The 20,337-nt window shown below is 42.5% G+C and overlaps 1 pseudogene; it reads left to right on the forward strand.

Annotated features, from left to right (window-relative positions):
* Nucleotides 1–19,170: 19,170 nt before the first annotated feature.
* LOC147430732 (uncharacterized) lies at nucleotides 19,171–19,693 on the forward strand (annotated as a pseudogene).
* Nucleotides 19,694–20,337: the final 644 nt, after the last annotated feature.

The following is a 20,337-nucleotide window of genomic DNA, read 5'->3' on the forward strand; positions in this document are numbered from 1 at the left end:
AAAACAGGCTTGGGATATTCTAGCAGGTCTTTATGCAAGCCGCAATGAGGCTAAAATTGCTTTGCTGCGTAAAGAGCTAGAGTCGAAGATTATGCATGAGGAAGATGATATGGACACTTTCCTTGCTAGTGTCAAGGATATCAATGAGCAACTCATTTCTCCAGGTGAAGTCATTTCGGATAGTTCCCTTGTGCAGACTATTCTTGATGCCTTATCAGATTCCTACCAGACTTTTGCTAGTACTTGGAGACTGATGACCCAAGGAAATCTTGAAGTTGCCAAGTTTGATGCATTATGCACATTGCTGTTGCAAGAGTCACTTTCTAGAAAAAACAAGACTAGGCAGCGTGCAGTTGTGCAGGCTTTTATTGCTTCTCAAAGAAAGGGTGGTAACAGTAATGCAGCCACTTCTTATGGTTCTGCTGCGAGTGGCAAAATTTCTGTCCCTAATGCTTCTGCTGGCAGCACTTCGTCTGGCAATTCTGGTGATAAGGGCAAAAAGAAGATGCGTTGCCATTATTGCAAAGCCAATGATCACTTGATCAAGTCGTGTCCTAAGTTGAAGGCCAAAGAGGCTAAGAAGAAAGAGGGTGGTTCCACTGCAAATGCTGGATCCACTACAAATGCAGCAATTGTTGAGTCTTCTGTGAAAGGAGATTGTGATGCTGATGTTGATGCAGAATGGGCTTTTAGCGCAGAGTGCACTTACAATCCTGCTGTCCATGATGCATGCTTGTCAGTTGCTGCAGATTCACATGTGTGGTATTTCGACAGTGGTGCTACAAAGCACATTACCTCACATTGTGAATTGTTTACCTCTCTCGAGTCTGTCCCTCATGGGAATTCAGTCACTTGTGCGAACAACGCCTCTTATCCAGTTCAGGGAGTTGGAAAGATTGTGCTCACTGCTGCTAATGGCAGTTCCTTCACACTTGTTGATGCACTTTATGTACCTGGGATCAAGAAGAATCTCTTGTCTGTATCCGCACTTGCTAGACTTGGACTTGTAGTCAAATTTGTGGATGACAGATGTACAGTTCATGATCTCAGTTTTGGTGATGAAATTGTTGCATCTGGGCTTTTGTGCCGTGGGCTATATAAGCTCACTTTGTATGACAAGTGTGGACAAAATTTTGCAAATGCTGTTGCAGATTCAAGGGCTATTTCAGATGCAAAACTTTGGCATGCACGTTTTGGTCATCTGAATTTTGCCAGTTTGCTTCCTTTGCAGAAATCTGATATGGTTGCTTCTTTGCCGCCTCTTGAAGCACCTGTCAAACATGTTTGTGAAGGCTGTATTCTGGGTAAAATGCAGCGTTCTAAGTTTCCAAAGGATGGTTCAGTTAGGGCCACATGCAGGTTGCAGCTTGTGCATAGTGATGTTTGTGGGCCCATGCAAACTCCGTCCTTGGGCAATTACCTGTACTTCGTGACTTTCATTGATGATTACTCCCGGCATGCATGGGTATTTCCGCTTAAAGCGAAGTCTGAAGTTTTTATGTGCTTCAAACAATTTTTGGCTATGGCTGAAAATGTCTCAAAATGTACTATGGGCACCCTCCGTTCCGATCGAGGGGGGGAGTATATGTCTCATGAATTTAATGCATTTCTGGCTAGTCGTGGGATAAAACACCAATGTACAGTGCCTTATACACCTCAGCAAAATGGTGTTGCTGAGAGGAAAAACAAGTCACTAACGGAAATGGCACGATGTATGGTCAAAAGTCAAGCTTTGCCGCATTCTTTTTGGCTTGAGGCCATCATGTGTGCCACTTATGTACTTAACAGGTGTCCTACGAAAGCTTTGCAGTCTATTACTCCATATGAAGCATGGCATGATAGAAAGCCTTCTATTGAGCACATGCGTGTTTTTGGCTGTTTGGCATATGCTTTGGTGCCACAAGTGCAGCGCAGAAAATTGGATGATAAGGCTGTCAAATGTATTTTTGTTGGTTATAGTGCTGAAAGCAAAGGTTACAGGTTGTATCATCCGCAAACAAAACGTATTCTGGTTTCACGGGATGTAGTGTTTGTGGAAGATTCTGTTCAGCCCTTGCTATCATGTACTAGAGACAGTAATGTAAGCTCACAGGACATTTATGACACTTTGTTGCCTCTTTTCAGTGGTGGAAATACGAATGTAAGTTCCAATGAGGCAAATGTACAGCCTATGGGGGTTTTTGAAAATGTTTTAGAACAGCCTATTACTGATGCAGATGTACATGATGTACTTGATGAAGAAAGGGCTGAAAATGAGCAGGCTAGAGGTATGCCAAAATGGCTGGTGCACACTTTGCGTGACAGTAAATTGGATGCACCTTTATCTAGTCGTACTCGTTCAGGCTCTCGCCATGCATCTTATGCATCAGATTGTTATGCTTTGGCTGTGTCTAGTTTACATGATGTTGAGGAGCCTCTGTCTCTTGATGAAGCACAGAATTCAGAAAATTGGATTGCTGCCATGAAATCAGAATATGATGCACTTATAGAGAATGACACATGGACTTTATGTGATTTGCCTCCTGGCAAAAAGGCCATTGGTACAAAGTGGGTTTACAAGTTGAAACGCAAGCCGGATGGTGAGATCGATCTCCATAAGGCTCGACTTGTTGCAAAGGGTTATGCACAACAAAAAGGCATAGATTATGAAGAGACTTTTGCTCCCACTTGTCGTATGACTACTGTGCGTTTTCTATGTGCATTGGCAGATCATTTTGGTTGGGATGTACATCAATCAGACATTGTCACTGCTTTCTTGAATGGTGACATATTTGAGGAAGTTTATGTAACGCAGCCTCGCGGTTTTGTCATAAAAGGACAAGAGGACAAAGTGTGCAAATGTAAGAAGGCTTTGTATGGGTTGAAGCAATCTCCTCGTGCTTGGTATGAGAAATCTGACACTCATTTGGTTAAACGAGGCTTTCGTAACAGTCCAACAGAAAGCACATTGTATGTAAAGCGTGAGGATGATGTATTTCTCATTGTGGTTCTTTATGTTGATGATTTGCTGATCACTGGACCAAATGAGAGACATATTGCTGAATTTAAGGCTGATTTGAATGCTACTTTCAAGATGAAAGATTTGGGGCTGTTGCATCATTACTTGGGTATACAGTTTAAGCAGTGTGATGGTGGTATTGCCTTGTGTCAGAAAAATTACATAGAGACATTGCTATGTAAGTTTGGACTTGAGGATTGCAAACCTATTGCCACTCCCATGGAAACAGGTTTGAAGTTGAGTCTACATGATGCTGCCGATCCTGCTGATGTCACTCTTTACCAAACTGCTGTTGGCTGCCTCATTTATGTATGCAACACCAGGCCAGATATTCAGTTTGCAGTCTCGCAGGTCAGCAGATTTATGCATAGCCCAGGGTCTAAGCATTGGCAGGCTGTCAAGAGGATTTTTCGCTACCTTAGTGGCACTTTACATCTTGGCTTGTTTTATCCCAAGGGGGGATCATTGCCGCCAGACTTACATGCTTTTTCGGACTCAAATTGGGCTGGTTGTTTTGACACGCGAGTGTCCACAAGTGGTTTTTGTTTCATGCTTGGCAGTTCATGTATATCATGGTTGAGCAAGAAGCAACCTACTGTGGCCACTTCGAGTTGTGAGGCTGAGTACAGGGCAGTCTTCACAGCTACGGTTGAGTGTGTATGGCTCAGACGCTTTATGGCTGACTTGGGTGTTGGACAGGATACTGCCAACACTATCTACACTGACAGTCAGAGCGCATTGGCAGTTGCGAGGAACCCAGTTTTTCATGCTCGCACAAAGCACATTGAGGTGCATTACCACTATGTCAGGGAGAGGCTCTCAGCAAGAGAGATCAGCTTGGCTTATGTGCCAACACAGGACAACCTTGCAGATCTTTTCACAAAGGCATTGTCTCGTGAGAAGCTTGAAGCTTTCCGCAAAGCTTTGGGATTACTCCCCTTTGTGGACTGATCCTGTCCTCAGGGCATGGCACTTCCCTTTACTCATGTGCCAGCTCTCGTTCACCGCATCACTCCAGGGGGGATTTGTTACCATATACATGTGGTAGTGATGTGTGTGAACACACTAGGACCGCCGGGGCATTTTTTCCCTCTTTAGGAGGTTTTTTCCCCCGTGCATTGTATATACGCCCATCACTCTAGGGCTATCTATCTTTCCATTGCACACTAAGTAACACACTCTCTATTGTGTGCCTTGAGCTTCCTTCGTCTTCTCCAAGCTGTGTGTGTTTCTCTGCAACCCTAATTCCAACATGAGCGCGAGTAGAAAAGAGCGTTATACACCATGGAAGGTACTTAGAGAGCCAGAGCTTTTACAACACGGAGCAAAATTGTTCAAATACAATATTTGTGGCTTTAAGAGATCTCTCTCTCATCCTCGCATAACTCAGCATAACTTCCTATATCTATATAGAGCTCTCCGTTTAAACACATATCCTCTGTTTCATTTTGTAGCTCCTCTGCATGCTCCCCATATAGAGTAGTAGCATCTTGATGCTCGTCTGGCACCACCGCAGCGGCTTCTGATTGAGCATCTTCTCTGATCTCCTCCATTGATGCCGTTGTGATTGGCACATGGTAGCCTTCATACGTCCTTGCACTACGAGGGGCTACCTCTATGACATACCACCAGTTTGATGTAGACTTTGTAGGATGAAATATTACCTGCCAGAGCCACATAACTTACATGAGAGCTTTCAAGCACATAAATTGTAAAAGGGGGATGTTAACTATTTACATACTTACTTGTTCACAATGCTCGGGTAGTACGAAAGTGTCTCTTAGGTCAATCCATTTCTTAGTAGAATCCACCTCAAGAAAACCAGACTCTCCTCTACGCACAGTAGCATTGCGACCCTCCATGATTATCTTGAACCATTGCACGTCGAACAAGTCGACAAAAAATCCTCTGTAATCGATCCTCAAAATCTCTTGCAACGTGCCGAAGTAAGTGAGTTCCGCCACCACAGGATCTGCATCAGAGGAACGTCGTCGACAAGACTGTTCAAATTTTGCCATGATTCCACAATCTTGAGTAAAACTCTTTTTGTCGATTCGTTCCACCCTAAAATGTCGAGCTTTACACCATGCTGCTGTGTATGACTTATACTACAACGAACAAAGATTATGAGTGGCCGTTCAAACGTTTATAAATAAAGTCAATTGCTAGTCGTACATTGCAAACTTACCTTGGTCGTGAAACCCCGAGAGTACTCCCACTCTTCCTCAGTCACTTCGTCACCGCATTGTTGTGTGCTTTTCAATTGGTTGTGCAACCATCTTAAGCTCATGAAGGTTGGTAGGCTCTCCAGAACCGCTGGATAGTGCATCGGTGGTCGTCTTCCCCGTCTCCACTCGATTCGTGCCCTTTGTCGCTCTTGCTTTGCATCCTCATATTGTGAAATCCACTTTTGCATCACTGGATTGTGAAGCATGCAAAATCGGTTGATTTTAGCCTCTAGATCTTCCGTCATCTTCTTCTCAACACCGAGATTGCACATGACAATCCCAGATATGCGCTCATCATCTATGGTTCGCCATAGCGTGTCCCGGGCTTTATCAAATCCGTCTAGCCACTCTCCAATGTACACTAGGGACTCTGATACCAACCAACCTTCTGCCATGCTACCCTCCGGACATGCCTTTTGACGCACATATCCCTTAAGCGTTTTCATGAAACGTTCTAAGAAGAACATCCATCTGGAATGAATTGTGCCAGCTATTTCCACTTCATCAACTATGTGAACAAGAAGATGCACCTGAATGGTTAGCATTGTAGTAGGAAAATGTTTCTCAAACATGCACACAAGCTCCGCAGCATTTAGTTTGGCGAATGGTATGGAGTCTACATTGATCTCCTTTTGTGAGATCCATTCCACCAGCTTTGCAAGTTTGTAGATTGTGTTACGGATGTCGAGAGACAAACATCCCTCAATGGCAACCGGTAAAATAAACTGTAAAGTATGTGCAGCAATGATATTAAAGTCCACATTTTATGCAATGATATTAAAGTCCACTATGAACGTACCTGACACATTTTATGCCAATCGTGTGACTTCAAACCGGTAAGCTTTCCTTCTTTAGTAAAACACGTTCGGAGCGAGTGCATTACGCCAGTGGGGGTCCGCAAAGATCGAATGGTCTCTTTTACTTTGCGTTCTTGGGCTCCTGTGAAAATCCATGGTGCTTTAGGGAGTTTTATCGATCCATCAGACGCTATTTGCGGCCAATATTGCTCCATACGATCCACATTTCTAAGGTCAACTCTGGCTCCCAAAGTATCTTTCTTGCCGGTCAGATGATCCCATGGTAGATTACCCACATTCTTGAATATGTGCATTGGATCGAGCAAGTGATTGATCATGAGTCGGGGCCAGTATGGTAACTCGTACCATAGAGATAGTCTCTTCATCCCTGGAGGCAATCCGTCATCGCACATCTCCTTCTGCTCTAACCATGCTTGTGCAGACATCCTTGGTGGCTCTCTTCCCAAAAAGCCATCGCGTAACACATGATTCTCTGGAAGATACGCTTGATGACCTTCGTAGATTTGCTTCTTCAGTGAGGTGCCCTGTTGGAGCTATATATGGCTCACTCTACTCAACTTGGTCTCACCTATATATTTGTATCTTGTCCTCAATATGAATCAGTCTTCGGGAGCGTATATGGTGTGTCTCTTGTCTCGTCTCTCTCTCTCTCTTTCTCTATACATCTCAACATGGTATCAGAGCAGTAATGATCATGCGCCGATTCAATTCATGGTGACAAAACAGTATGTGTATGCGATTTTCATGTAAGATTCAAAAATTGCTACAAATTTTATTTTTGAGCATTGATTCTTGTTAATTGTGGTTGTTTTGTTTTAAGAAGAATATGATTAGTGTTTTGTGTGATGTTTATTGCTAATCAATCTAATCGTTGATTACGTTTTCTTGTTGATGACACCCTGAACTTCATCTCAATTTTTCTTGCTGTTCTGCTCAAAATTTGGAGAAACGGGAAAAGCGCAATGGAGCGTAGCGCAATGGCACTTTTCATCCAAAATTTGTTCGTCTCGTCGAGCTCTTCGATTTGAGTTCTAGGTTTGCGTCAATCGGAGTTCGTAGCAGAAAGTTATGTTGTTTTACCTGCAATTGAGCTTGACGCAGCTTTCTTCGTCCTACTTCTTCGTGAAGCGTCCGTGATCGTTTTTCTTATTTTGGCGTTAACTTTTTCGAGAAGATTTAGCTTTTTTCTATTCATATTGTGGCCGTCAATCTTGCGTCTCACGCCACTCTATTTTGAGGACTCTTTTATTATTAACGTCTCCTTTACCCTGCCCTTTTTGGGGGACGTCTCTCACATCTTTGGAAGTTCCTTGAGCATACTTCTTACGTTTATCGTTCACAGAACGCAGTCCTCGTATCTCTCTCATTCTCAATTGCGGCCTTCACCATATATGGTGTGCAAATTCTGTGATCTTATCTTATACGTCTTCTCGCAACAAGATATGGCTATGAATATTCTCGTCAACGGCTTTCCTTCTGGCCAGCGTTCTGTTCCTCCTTTCCAAGGTCAAGGTTTTCCAGGCTGGAAAGCAAAGATGTTGTTAATTCTTGAAGGCGATGAACTCTCCGATGTTGTTCTTGGAAATCGTGTTTGTCCGCCTCAGCCTGTTGATACGGATAATGATAACGTGCTTATCACTGAAGGACCTATATTTGAAGATTGGAATGTTGCCTATACGGATTGGCAACGACGTGATAAAGCAGCTCGTCGGTATATTCTTTCTGCTCTTACTGATTCCCTTTTGCTTGATATGTACGAACTGCCTACTTCCCACGACATATGGAAGTACCTTATGGAAAACTTTCAGAAGAAATCTGTCACAGAAATACTTTATTTGAGAGGGTTGCTTAACAAGTTACAATATGAAGTTGGTACTGCCATGACGGGACATATTGAATCTTTCAAATCTATTATTAATCAACTTGCTGCTGCCGGTGATCCTGTTCCACAAAAGCAACTGATTACACTTCTCCTTGATACGGTGAAGGACTCTTCTTATGATAACATTGTTACTATTCTCTCTAATAAAGATGGTCTTGATTTCGACCAAGCCTGCATGTCTTTAATTGAATACTCTCAACGTCAAGAACGTCGTAATGCTAGTCATGATACAGCTATGATTTCACACGAGGAGACTAAGTCACAACAGATGGAATGGGCTTTTTATGCTCGAAGGCGTCCATTTCAACGAGGAAACCGCAGAGGTGGCCGTCGCGGTAATATTTTCTCTCATCTCAAATTTCCTAATAAGCAATGTTCTTACTGCAACAGAAATGGCCATACTGAAGATGATTGTTGGGCACGTCAATATGATGAAGAACACAATATTACCACAAAACAACCACGTTTATCTAGAGACTCTTCTTCTTCTTGTTGTGAATATTGTGGACGATCTGATCATCCCACTCATATGTGCTATAAGCGTCGATTCGACACAGATCGGAATAGAGCATATGCTACTGAACATCGAAACAACATTGTACCAGAAACAAGCTGCGTCCTATGTTCAGTTGCTCCAGACAGAATACTTCATGTACGCGATGGATCACTTTTTATTGTCGATTCTGGTGCTACAGGAAATATGACATATCAGTCTAAGTGGCTCCATAACTATCAACCACTGCCAGTTCAACGTGTTGTTTATCTTGCTGATGATACTACTTGTCAAGTAAAGGGTATTGGAGATTTATATCTTGGTACCTTATCTTCTTCCACTCGAATTTTGCGAGGAGTATTACATGTACCAGATCTTCAACGTAATCTTCTTTCAGTTGCTAGACTTGTTGATCTTGGTTTGTTTGTTGGATTTGATCATACCAAATGCCGAATTGAGAAAGATGGACAGACTATAGCCACTGCTCCTCGAAATGGTAATTTGTTTGAACTCTCTCTCAACGATGCTGTAGCAAATGTTGTCACTGCTCTAGGGGATCATGATTGCAAAGTATGGCATCACCGTTTTGTTCATGCTGATTTCTCAAAACTCCTTGATCTTCAACGTCGTGATCTTGTTCATGGCATGGATCTTAAAGCCCATCCTCATATGGGAATTTGTGAATTTTGTGCTCTTGGGAAACACAACCGCAAATCCTTTCCTCTTTCAAATACAACTCACTCTCATGACATATTGGATCTTGTTCATACTGATATATGTGGACCTCTACCTTCTTCGAGATCACAATATCGCTACTTCATTACTTTCATTGATGATTTCTCAAGGTATACAATAGTATTTCTACTTAGACAAAAATCTGAAGCCTTATTTGTTTTCAAACAATTCCACAAGGCTGCGGAACTTCAAACTGGTCGTCGCCTTAAAAAGCTTCGTAGTGACAATGGAGGCGAATATGTTTCTCGAGAGTTTGTGAGTTACTGTGCTGACAGTGGAATTCATCATGAACACGCTATTCCATATTCGCCTCAACAGAACAGTGTTGCTGAACGAAAGAATCGCACTATTCTCAATGTTGTAAGATGTATGCTGATTCATTCTCGCTTATCTCGTGTTTTTTGGGCTGAAGCTACTTTGACAGCAGTATTTATTCAGAATCATCTTCCTACTACTACGCCCTCTGGTAAGATACCCATCACAGCATGGATAGGTGACATTCCTTCTGTATCTCATTTTTGAACCTTTGGATGTATTGCTTATATTCATGTTCCCAAAGAAACACGAACAAAGCTTGATGCTCCTGGTCTTAAAGTTATTTTTATTGGATATTCTGACACTTCCAAAGGCTACAAATTCTATGACCCTTCCTCCAAGAAAGTAATTGTGAATCGTGATGCTACTTTTAACGAACAGCTTATGGGAGGCTCATGGTCCATGGATGATTCTGATGATACTAAATCATTGCTTCAAGCTTTTCCATTTCTTTCAGAAGATGAAACTCTTCCTATAGAGAAACTTTCCTCTTCACAACCATCCATTCCGAATGTCGCCAATGATGATATTGATATTTTTGTTGATCTGCCTATTGATTTTGAACATGGCTCATGTCATGTTTATGATGACGATATTGCTGATAATGCTTTTTCTACTTCCGAAGATCCAATTACTTATGATGAAGCTATCTCTTCACCACAAAAGGATCAATGGCAAGAGGCTATGGAAGCAGAGTACGATTCTCTTATCTCTAAAGGTACATGGATACTAACTGAATTACCTCCTGGTCGTACAGCTATTAAATGTAAGTGGGTGTATAAGACAAAAGTAAAAGCAGATGGATCTTTTGACAAGTTCAAGGCGCGTTTAGTTGCAAAAGGTTATTCCCAAGTAGCTGGTGTTGATTATCAAGAGACTTTTTCACCAGTTGTTCGCATTACAAGTGTTCGAGTTTTATTGGCATTTGCTGTTCAATTTGATTTAGAAGCTCATCAAATGGATGTGCGAACTGCTTTTCTTAATGGTGGCTTGGAAGAGGAAATTTATATGGAACAACCACAAGGGTTTGTTATTCCAGGTAAAGAAGACCTTGTTGCTCAACTCCATAAGGCACTATATGGTCTCAAACAAGCTTCACGAGCCTGGTATACAAAATTTGATCTTTTTCTCACCTCTAAAGGATTCATCTCTTGCTCGTCAGACCCCAACTTATACATAAAACGCCAAGGTAGCAGTTTTGTGATTCTTGCTCTTTATGTGGATGATACCATCCTTGTTTCCAATGATTTGGGATTTCTTCGGCAAGTGAAAAAGTTATTGTCTTCTACATTTGATATGGTGGATCTTGGAGAGATTCACTCGTGTCTTGGCATTCAAATCCAACGGAACCGTACAAAAGGTATTTTATTCCTTCGACAGTCAAAGTTTATTGCAGATACTATTCAAAAATTTGGTATGGAATCTGCACATTCAGCCAACACACCTTGTCTTGCAAGCTCTACGAAGAACACTTCTCACAATGGCGGTCAACTTGTCACAAATCAACCTTATGCTAACTTGATTGGATGTCTTCAGTTTGTTGGCATGAACACTCGTCCTGATATTCTGTTTGCTGCTAATTATCTTGGACAACATCTTGCATGTCCTTCTCTTAAGCATTGGTCTGCTGCAAAGCGTGTGTTGAAATACTTGAAAGGCACTACAGATTTTGGTTTAGTCTATCGACGACAACTCACATCGGACTCTATGCAATCTCTTTCTCTTTTGGGTTACACAGATGCAGATTGGGCAAGCTCACATTTATCTATGCGATCTACTAGTGGAAATTGTTTCTTTATAAATGGTTGTCTTGTTTCTTGGACTAGCAAGAAACAACGTTGTGTTGCAGTTTCTACGACTGATTCAGAATATGTTGCGGCATCACTTGCAGCTCGTGAGTTGATTTGGCTTCGACAAATGCTGGTTGATATTGGTCACTCTCCTCTTTCTAGCACACCCTTGCGGTGTGACAACCAAAGTGCTATTAGTCTTGCAAAAGACTATGTTCAACATAATAAGTCAAAGCACATTGCTGTCCATTATCATTATGTCAGGTATGAAGTACGCAAAGGAACCATTATGGTTGAACATTGTCCAAGTGACCAGATGATTGCAGACATTTTGACCAAAGGCCTCAACGAGTCACGTTTCATCCTCTTGCGCTCGGAGCTTGGAGTTGCTTCGACCTCACTCTTTCTAGATTAGCTTCTTTGCTATTTTAATAGCTTTGTACATATGACATTGTAATCTTTTAGGTACCATGCACTATACACACTCCACATTTGCACATTGTGATCTCTAAGTCACTTGAATATTTGTACATAGATGCACAATTCACTTTCACATCATCATCGCTGGTTCATATTTTCACATTGTATAGGGGCTTGGGTTTTTCCCTTGAACTCCCCAAGGGTTTTTTCATCCAAAGCTAGAGACCTTTGTTTGAGTGGGGGTGTTGGAGCTATATATGGCTCACTCTACTCAACTTGGTCTCACCTATATATTTGTATCTTGTCCTCAATATGAATCAGTCTTCGGGAGCGTATATGGTGTGTCTCTTGTCTCGTCTCTCTCTCTCTTTCTCTCTACATCTCAACATGCCCTACGTGCATTCAGTCTAGGTCCACATGTGACACATGCTCTGTATCCGCTTGTTTGAAGCCCTGCATGTATACACATGATAATGGATCAACTATGGGAAAAAACAAGATTTACACTATCTGAGTGAGGAGTGTCAATAGATCCCCTGAGCATTCTGTTAGCCCGGGATAGTCATGCATGGTCCACATTAGAATGCCTCTGATCAAAGCATTCCGTCGTCCTGTGTGTCGGCTCATATCCACCACCTCTATGCCAATCCACAATTGTTGTAGCTCTTCCAATAGTGGACGAAGATACACATCCATATTCCCCACTTTATATCGCCCTGGCACAATCAAGCTTAGCCATAGGTGCCCCTTCTTCGTAGTCAACCACGGGGGAATGTTGTAGTTGACGATGACAACGGGCCATACACTGTAAGATGCTGATCTTTGACCAAATGGATTTACGCCATCCATAGCCAAGCCTAAGCGCAAATTTCGAGCTTCCCTGGCAAAATCCGACCATGTTTCATCTATATGTTTCCAGGCTACGCAATCTACAGGAATTCGTAGCACACCATCCGAAGATTTATTCTCCTCATGCCATGATGCTAGGGCGGCCATGGACTTACATTCGAAGAAATGCTTGATGCGAGGAAGCAGAGGGAAATGTCGCAAAACTTTTTGTGGAATTTTTGTCCCGTGGAGATCTACTCGATATCTTTCGGAATCACATTTCGGACACTTCTCCATGTCTATGTATTCCCCTTTGAAAATAATGCAGTCATTAGGACAAGCGTGGATAGAATTGTAATCCATCCCCAAGTTTCGCAAAATCTTTCTTGCTTCATCTCGGGAATCTGGCATCACATTGTCAGCTAGTAGTATGTGCTCTTTCAGCAATCTACACAACATAAAAATATGATACAGTCGTGTAAAAATCTATCAAATCATTATACATTTAGAGTTTTATTAAAGTAAACTAATTGTAATAGATCACCTGAAAAGCGCTGTGACGCTAGTGTTACTCCATCCAAACTTTGCCTGCATGTTGAGAAGAACCAGGAGTGCTTTCAATCTAGACATACGTGCTCCATTATACAATGGCGTATCCGCTTCACTTTTCATATCATCGTAGATAAGCCTTTCTGAATCCATGATCGTCTCGATCATTTCATCAATCTCGGGCTCAAACATTGCCTCGTTGGGAATGTGCTCTGCATGATCATCCCCCGAGCTGTCAGAGGCTACATCTTGTGGCCTCACATATGCTGCTTGACCAAAGTGCCTGCGAACACGTCTATTGGGTTGCAAGATTGCTGCTTGTCGGCCAGCGTCAGAGTCCAACGAGTTATAATTGGCAACAACTCGATCTATAATAGATGGATTGAACTCGCCAAATTCGCGAACGTGCTGTAAAGAAACACGTCTTGTCCGTCGCACAGCATGCTTGCATTGATTACAAGGACATAAGACCCTCGTTGAGAGATAGGTGTTTCGGTTGGACGGTCCCACATCCTCGTCACTACTCATAATGAGGATAAAAAACTTATAACCTGAACAACAAATTTAATATTCTATTGGCATTCTTCGTCTTATCTCTCTCTCTCTCTCTCTCTCTCTCTCTCTCTCTCTCTCTCTCTCTCTCTCTCTCTCTCTCTCTCTCTCTCTCTTTACCTCACATTCTCTAGTCATGTCCAATCCCCGCACACCTCGGTCTAGAGGTGCACGGAGATCAGAACCACCGGGTTATAATCTCGTCTTTATTGGTAAATACCTATATTTGTGGGTACAAGAAATCTACACACCCACGTCTACATGATACTGCATGTAGTGGACAAAACCCCTTTGCCTCTTCTCTAGCTGTAGCACTTCACAGCATCTTAACATCTTTTCACTGTTCGTCTAACTCTAAACCCTAAACCGTAAGTAATTCTTGCGTGGACTCGATCTAACGTAAATAAGCGTAAATCTAAATAAACGTAAATCTAACTAAAAATAAACCTAAATCTAATTTAATGTAAGTCTACATCTAACCTAATCGTTAACGTCTTTTGGGATAGTTTCCTACGACGTTAAAACTCTCTTCTTCTTGTGTGTGTGTGTGTGTGTGTGTGTGTGTGTGTGTGTGTGTGTGTGTGTGTGTGTGTGTGTGTGTGTGTAAACCTAAATAAACCTAAGTCTAATCTAATATAACATAAATCTAAATCTAACGTAAATTATGTTATATTAAAAACAAAGAACTAAACTAACAGGGATTATAAGAACCTTAAAACTGATTTAAAACATAATTTTTCACATAACTCGGCAAGAGTTGGCATTCTCATCACTAAAGATGTGAGAGTTAACTTTGAAGTTGCTGTTGAATGACTAGAGGTTGTCTAGATGGTCATTGTGTCGGGGATGTAGTGACTCTTGCCGCCCTGAAGATCCACCTTCTTCCCTATCTTCTGAAGACATTTCACCAATACTTTTGGATCGACGGAGCCCACCATGAGTGAAGGCAGCAATACCCTATATTCCATTGAGGGCTTTCTTCACCCGCTTCATGCAGGCATCGCAGTCTATGGAGACCTAAATCTAATCTAATATAACGTAAATCTAAATCTAGCGTAAATAAACGTAAATCTAGTTAAAAATAAACCTAAATCTAATTTAATGTAAGTCTACATATAACCTAATCTTTAACGTCTTTTAAGATAGTTTCCTACGACGTTATAACTCTCTTCTTCTTGTGTGTGCGCGCATGTGTGGATGTGTGTGCCAATAAAAAGAGATAAATGGTATAACCTTTCTATCACCCATGCCAAGTATGATAGATTGATTATGCCATTTCCCTCTTGAATAATAGGTCTTGAGTTCAACTCCTCGTCGGCTAGATCTTTAGGTCTTTGAATTTTAATTAGTTTCCTACGACGTTAAATTAGTTTCTCTCTCTTTCTCTCTCAATGTGTGTGCGTTTTTTTGGATCGTATGCATGTTTTCTCTCTCTTTTCCTCTCTCAATGTGTGCGTTTTTTGTTTATGCATGTTCTCTCTCTCTTTTCCTCTCTCAATGCGTGCGTTTTTTGTTTATGCATGCTCTCTCTCTCTTTTCCTCTCTCAATGTGTGTGTGCATTCTTTTTTTATGTATGTGTGTGTGCGTTTTTGTTTTTGTTTGTACTCTCTCTCTCTCTCTCTCTCTCTCTCTCTCAAAAACACTATGTGTGTGTGTATGTGTGTGTGTGTGAGAGAGAGAGAGGGAGAGAGAAAGAGGGGAAGGGAACATGAGAATGAGGAGAGGGAAGGAGCATACCTGGCTCTCCTTCCTCTCCTCGTGTGTGTGTGTGTGTGTGTGTGTGTGTGTGTGTGTGGAGAAGAAAGAGAGAGAGAGAGAGAGAGAGAGAGAGAGAGAGAGGGAGAGCGTTACCTGCTCCTTGCTTGAGGGCGCCGAAAAACTCAGATCTGAGATCTGAGTTTTTGGGCGCGCTCGGTTATTTTTTTAGCCCAGCCGGCGTCGCTATGAGCGTCGCAAATTTCTTAGTAAATTTGCAACGCTCATAGCGACGCCGGGATTTTTTTTTTGAGCGTCGCTGTGTGAGCGTCGCTAATATGAATAGCCTCTTGTAGTGTAGCACCTCAAAATCCATTTTGAAACTCTTGACATAATTCAAGGAAAATGGTCACTTAACAGGACATAAAAGTGTTCCATTACCAACCTAGTGTTAAGCACTGCAATTTTAGATCATAATCTCTCATCTATGGTCATTGCAAGCATACTCATTTTTGGCATCATTGAGGCATCTGTTGGCCCTTTTAAGCCGCATCTGGCATACATGAATCATTAAGCTTGGCCTGTTATCAAGCCCTGATCACTGCTCACTAAATGTGTAGGCTTCAAAGAAGCTTAGCTTGCATTTCTCTACTCTTTTTCTCTACATGGCAGCGGAGCTGCACGACACCGTTTGAAGTTACGACTATGTAATTGGGGGCGAGGCTACATGTTTCCATGAAAGAGGTTCGGGTTTTGAATAAAAGTTGTGCTTCTATGAGAGTTTAAGTTTCATGGCTGAAAGTTTAGTGTTGGTAATTTCTCCTTTTAAGTAAAATTGGATGTGAATTGGTAATCCTTTCATCACGAACTTGTCTACTAAAATAAGCAATTTTCAAGCATAATAGGGGAGACGGTTTGTGACTGTCTTATCACGAATGCCCTTATTTTTTCAGTCATCTTTAGAAAGAGAGTTGATAATTTTTCATAAACTCTTTTTCTTAAAGTGTTTGTGACTCTCATCACGAACTCTCACAGCCAGAGGTTTTGCACCCTTCTAGCTAGACCACACACATTCCAACAACGTTTTGCACCTTTTTAAAAAAAACTAGCAATACCAAACAAAGACTAATCAAGATGAGAGCCACCAACCTTATAAACATTCTCAAATCTCAAAAAATCAAACAACACTAGTTTATGATCAGAAAATAAAATGGATGACTTAATCTTTCACTTTACCAGTCAATGATCCTACAACACATTCGTAGACATATACATCATGTCTAGTCTAGCAAATCTGTAGCATGAACCTACTCGTATATTATTCCAAGTGAAACCATAATCTTTAGATAAATCAATCAAGTTTAAGGTTTCAACCGTGGCAGTCCAATGATCTTTTTTATTACCTAGGAGTTTTCTCTCTCTCCAATATGTTCAACCATATTGAAGTCTCTTGTTAGAACAATGTTTCTAGGAGGATTGATTAGTTCTTGCCAACAGATGCTCCATTTATAATGGAATTAGGAGCATAGAAAGCGACCAGAGGATAGATAATGGGATCTAAGAAGGCCGTCAATACTACCCAAAATCCTTTTTCTACATTATTGTACTTTGGTGATTAGGTTAGACCATTTGCAAGCAATCCCAATAGCATTACCTCCTCTTCCTGCAGTGATATACCATTGATAGCCAGAACCAAGCCTTTTGAGATTATTATCAAGGTCATTACCTTTAACAAATCAAGGAGGAGTGACAATTTATGCATCCACTTTTTGATTATTAGGGGTCTAGAAGGGTCTATAAGGCCCTTACAATTGAAAGATATACTTGACAAATAAGGGCATTTCATTTTTTACTGCTTTTTTGAGGTTTGGCCATAGACACACAAGCTCTGTTAGAGTCAGCTGATTTTTCTACCTTATTTTTATACCTTTCTTTTAGCTTTTGGTACTTGCATGTTAGGTAGAGATTCCTCTTCAGCTTCGGTCATTAAAATATCCATTGATGGAGCTGGGGAGGAAGTTAGTGCACCTTTGGTATGTGCATCCTGAGCTTCCAATTCTTGTGTAAACTGCATGATATCTTTATTTAAGCCTTTTTGGTTATTCACATGGGTGCTTTTAATACATTCACTCTCACTATCAAAGTCTGATAGGCCTCGAGCTTTGTCATTGCGGCTCTGTGGTGTCAGACTCCAAATTGGCATGGCCTGTGAAAGGGGTAAATTGAGCTCAGGATTCGCTCTAAGGTTAGGATTATTTCTAGGAGAGGGAGACCTATTGGGCACCATAGAGCTAGTGTATTGAGAACCTGGGTAGCTCCAGCTTGCACGCTCCATACATTTTGTTGAAAGATAGAAGGTAGAGAACCCATACCTTGTTCCACATGAAGTTGAGGTCTGAAGAGGGGGTTGAGAAATCTGTCAGAGCCATAGATAGCTTGTACGTAGGCCATAGATAGCTTCTACGTAGGATAATGGGGGGAAGGAAACTTGATTGAAGCTAGCATCTAAGGGTGCATCTGCATCTTCTGCTACATGTTGACTTGAGCCATGGGTCGAATGACTTCATCATTGATTGTTCGAAGCTGAGAAAGTCCAGGGCTATGAACAAGTTGTGTATGGGACAGGCCGCCGCCTACAAGGGGGAAAGCTAGAGGGGCAAATGGAGCACTTTGGGAGGGCATTTGATTTTGGGTGCCAGGAGAAGAAGTACCCTGGTTTTCCTTTGCAGGCGAAGCAACCAGGGCAGAAAGCTTGTTTAGCTGAGCTTCGTGGAGGACCATTCACCCCCCCGGTCCCCCCCTCAAGGGGAAGAGGTGGCATGGTGGTGGTTAGAAGAGGGTACATGGACGTAAGGTACGATGGAAAAGGAGGATGTCGCACAAATCATGGCTAGCTATCATCTCAGAGTAGCTCAGAGCCTAGCCTCGCCCCATGAGTTTCATCACAACGAGAATCGGTCGAATGAGCTAAGGCCCTAAGGGGCCGAGCTAATTCTTGGCATCACATTGGGGGGGGGGGGGGGGGGGGGGGGAGAGAGAGAGAGAGAGAGAGAGAGACATAAGCAACATATCAATTAGGCCTTAGCTGTAAAGTCCAAATCTACCTTTCCATTTTCATTTTCCTTTGAACCTCTATCAGGTATATAGATGTATGCATTCAGGCTATGGTCACGCAAGGTTTAGTTACCCGTAAGCCTAGTGGACTTCTGACAGGAGTGCAGAATGGAGACCGGGAGCAACAGGTAGAGGGAGGGAGAGCTAGGAGCAGGCAAGAGAGAGAAACTCAGAGCGAGGCTCTGGCGACCGGGCAACGTTTTGCATAGTTAGCCTACAAAGCCAATGGACGCATGTAAAAAGCTGCCTCACGTCTGACAGCTTACGGAAAACTAAGCTACGCGCGACCATAACCTTATACATACGCACATACACTGAAGACTGAAGAGTGATACGCACATACACTGAGGACTGAAGAGTGTTGACCGATAGTATATTGGGCCCGCCGAAAACTTTGAAAACGGAGGCCGCCAGATTCTAGCCCCAAGACGCTACCGTGGACACATAATAACAAGACCTCCTCGAGTCCTCGGCAAACCCTCCTCCGCACCCGCCCCTCTCTCGCCCGCTGCCTGCTGTGAATTTCCAAATAGTCTACTAGCTGCCAGCTGAGGATGGCTGCTTCCCAACCACGTCCTCACGTTATCCCTGTCAGCCCAGCTTACGAAATTAACCCTTGCAGCCAAGATGCCGGCAACAACATGCAGCTTCTAGCTGCTGCTCATTTCACTAATTATAATGCCGAAGAGGCTCACGGCAGCTGCTCTCATCATCAACCACACCTCTATACGCTGCAATCGAGGAGAGAGAAGATGAGAAAGGATGCTTCTGCACCTGCAGATGGTCATGTTGCCATATCAATCAACCCAGCAGGCATTGCCAATCATGATATTACTTTCATTATTCTGCACCCTAGTGCTGCAACTTCCCTCCAATGTTGTAGTACTGATGCTGCTCAAGAGAACCTGCTCAAGGCAGGTGTCTCCGATCACCCACCACCACCAGCTCATCTACACTGCCCATTTGTGCACACACGATGTCTTCCGGATCAAACCCCGCCTCTCCCAATCGTAAAACCCTGCAAGGACTTGTTTCAATTTTCCGTTGCATGCTTTGCAGCTTCAATCGGCGTTATGTTTCAAAAATCAGTCCCCCAGCATACCTTCAATTGTTTGTGGGTCGCATCCATTGCATCCCTCCTTCACATCTCTATCTCTAGGACATAATCATCTACCATACGTGGACAGCAGATCGAGAGTGGCTATGCTCTGCACCCTCTTTCCAATCATGGTTTCCACATTATCCATTCTCCTTGCACTATTCTTCCTTTCGTGAGGGTACGTACTTCTCAAACACCTTGCACCCATTTGGTATTGTTTTCATCAGAGTATGGTACATGCTATATTCTATTGTCTCATGGGTGACTACCATTAGTCTATACCTTGCACTTTCTTTTAAGGGTCATTCTGGGCTTATCTTGAATTCATATATATTTTCGTTTAAGGGTGATTCTGGGCTTATCTTTAATTCATCAGCCCAACTGCACCTCAATGGACTGCTCGTCCATGACGTTCATATACATCCATCAGGTACCCCTATGTACCGCTGAATCGCCCAACGAAAGCTCTGCACAGCCACTTATAAACCCCAAGCACTTGTTCCAGGTTGCCCTTGCATGCTTTGTCAACTCGCTCAATGGTATCTATCAAGGGGTGCCCAAGCAAGCCTTCGTCCGCTTGTGCATCCATCCATAGCATCATTCTTTCATGTGGTTCTAGCCCAATTACAATGTGTGGAGAACAATAATAATAAGGCGAAGGGATCAATTGTTGCTCGTTTGACCCTACCCGCGGATCCCCGAGGTCACGGGTTCAAATCGAGCCAGTCCGTCTCGTTTTTCACGTTGGCCAGGTTTAGCGCCCCCATTTTTCCGGCGGCATGCCTCGTTTTTCGCGCTGGCCAAGTTTAGTGTGCCTCAA

Source organism: Adiantum capillus-veneris, chromosome 21 (assembly GCF_014529385.1).
Source record: "Adiantum capillus-veneris isolate H3 chromosome 21, ASM1452938v2, whole genome shotgun sequence".
In the NCBI taxonomy this organism is placed as follows: domain Eukaryota; kingdom Viridiplantae; phylum Streptophyta; class Polypodiopsida; order Polypodiales; family Pteridaceae; genus Adiantum; species Adiantum capillus-veneris.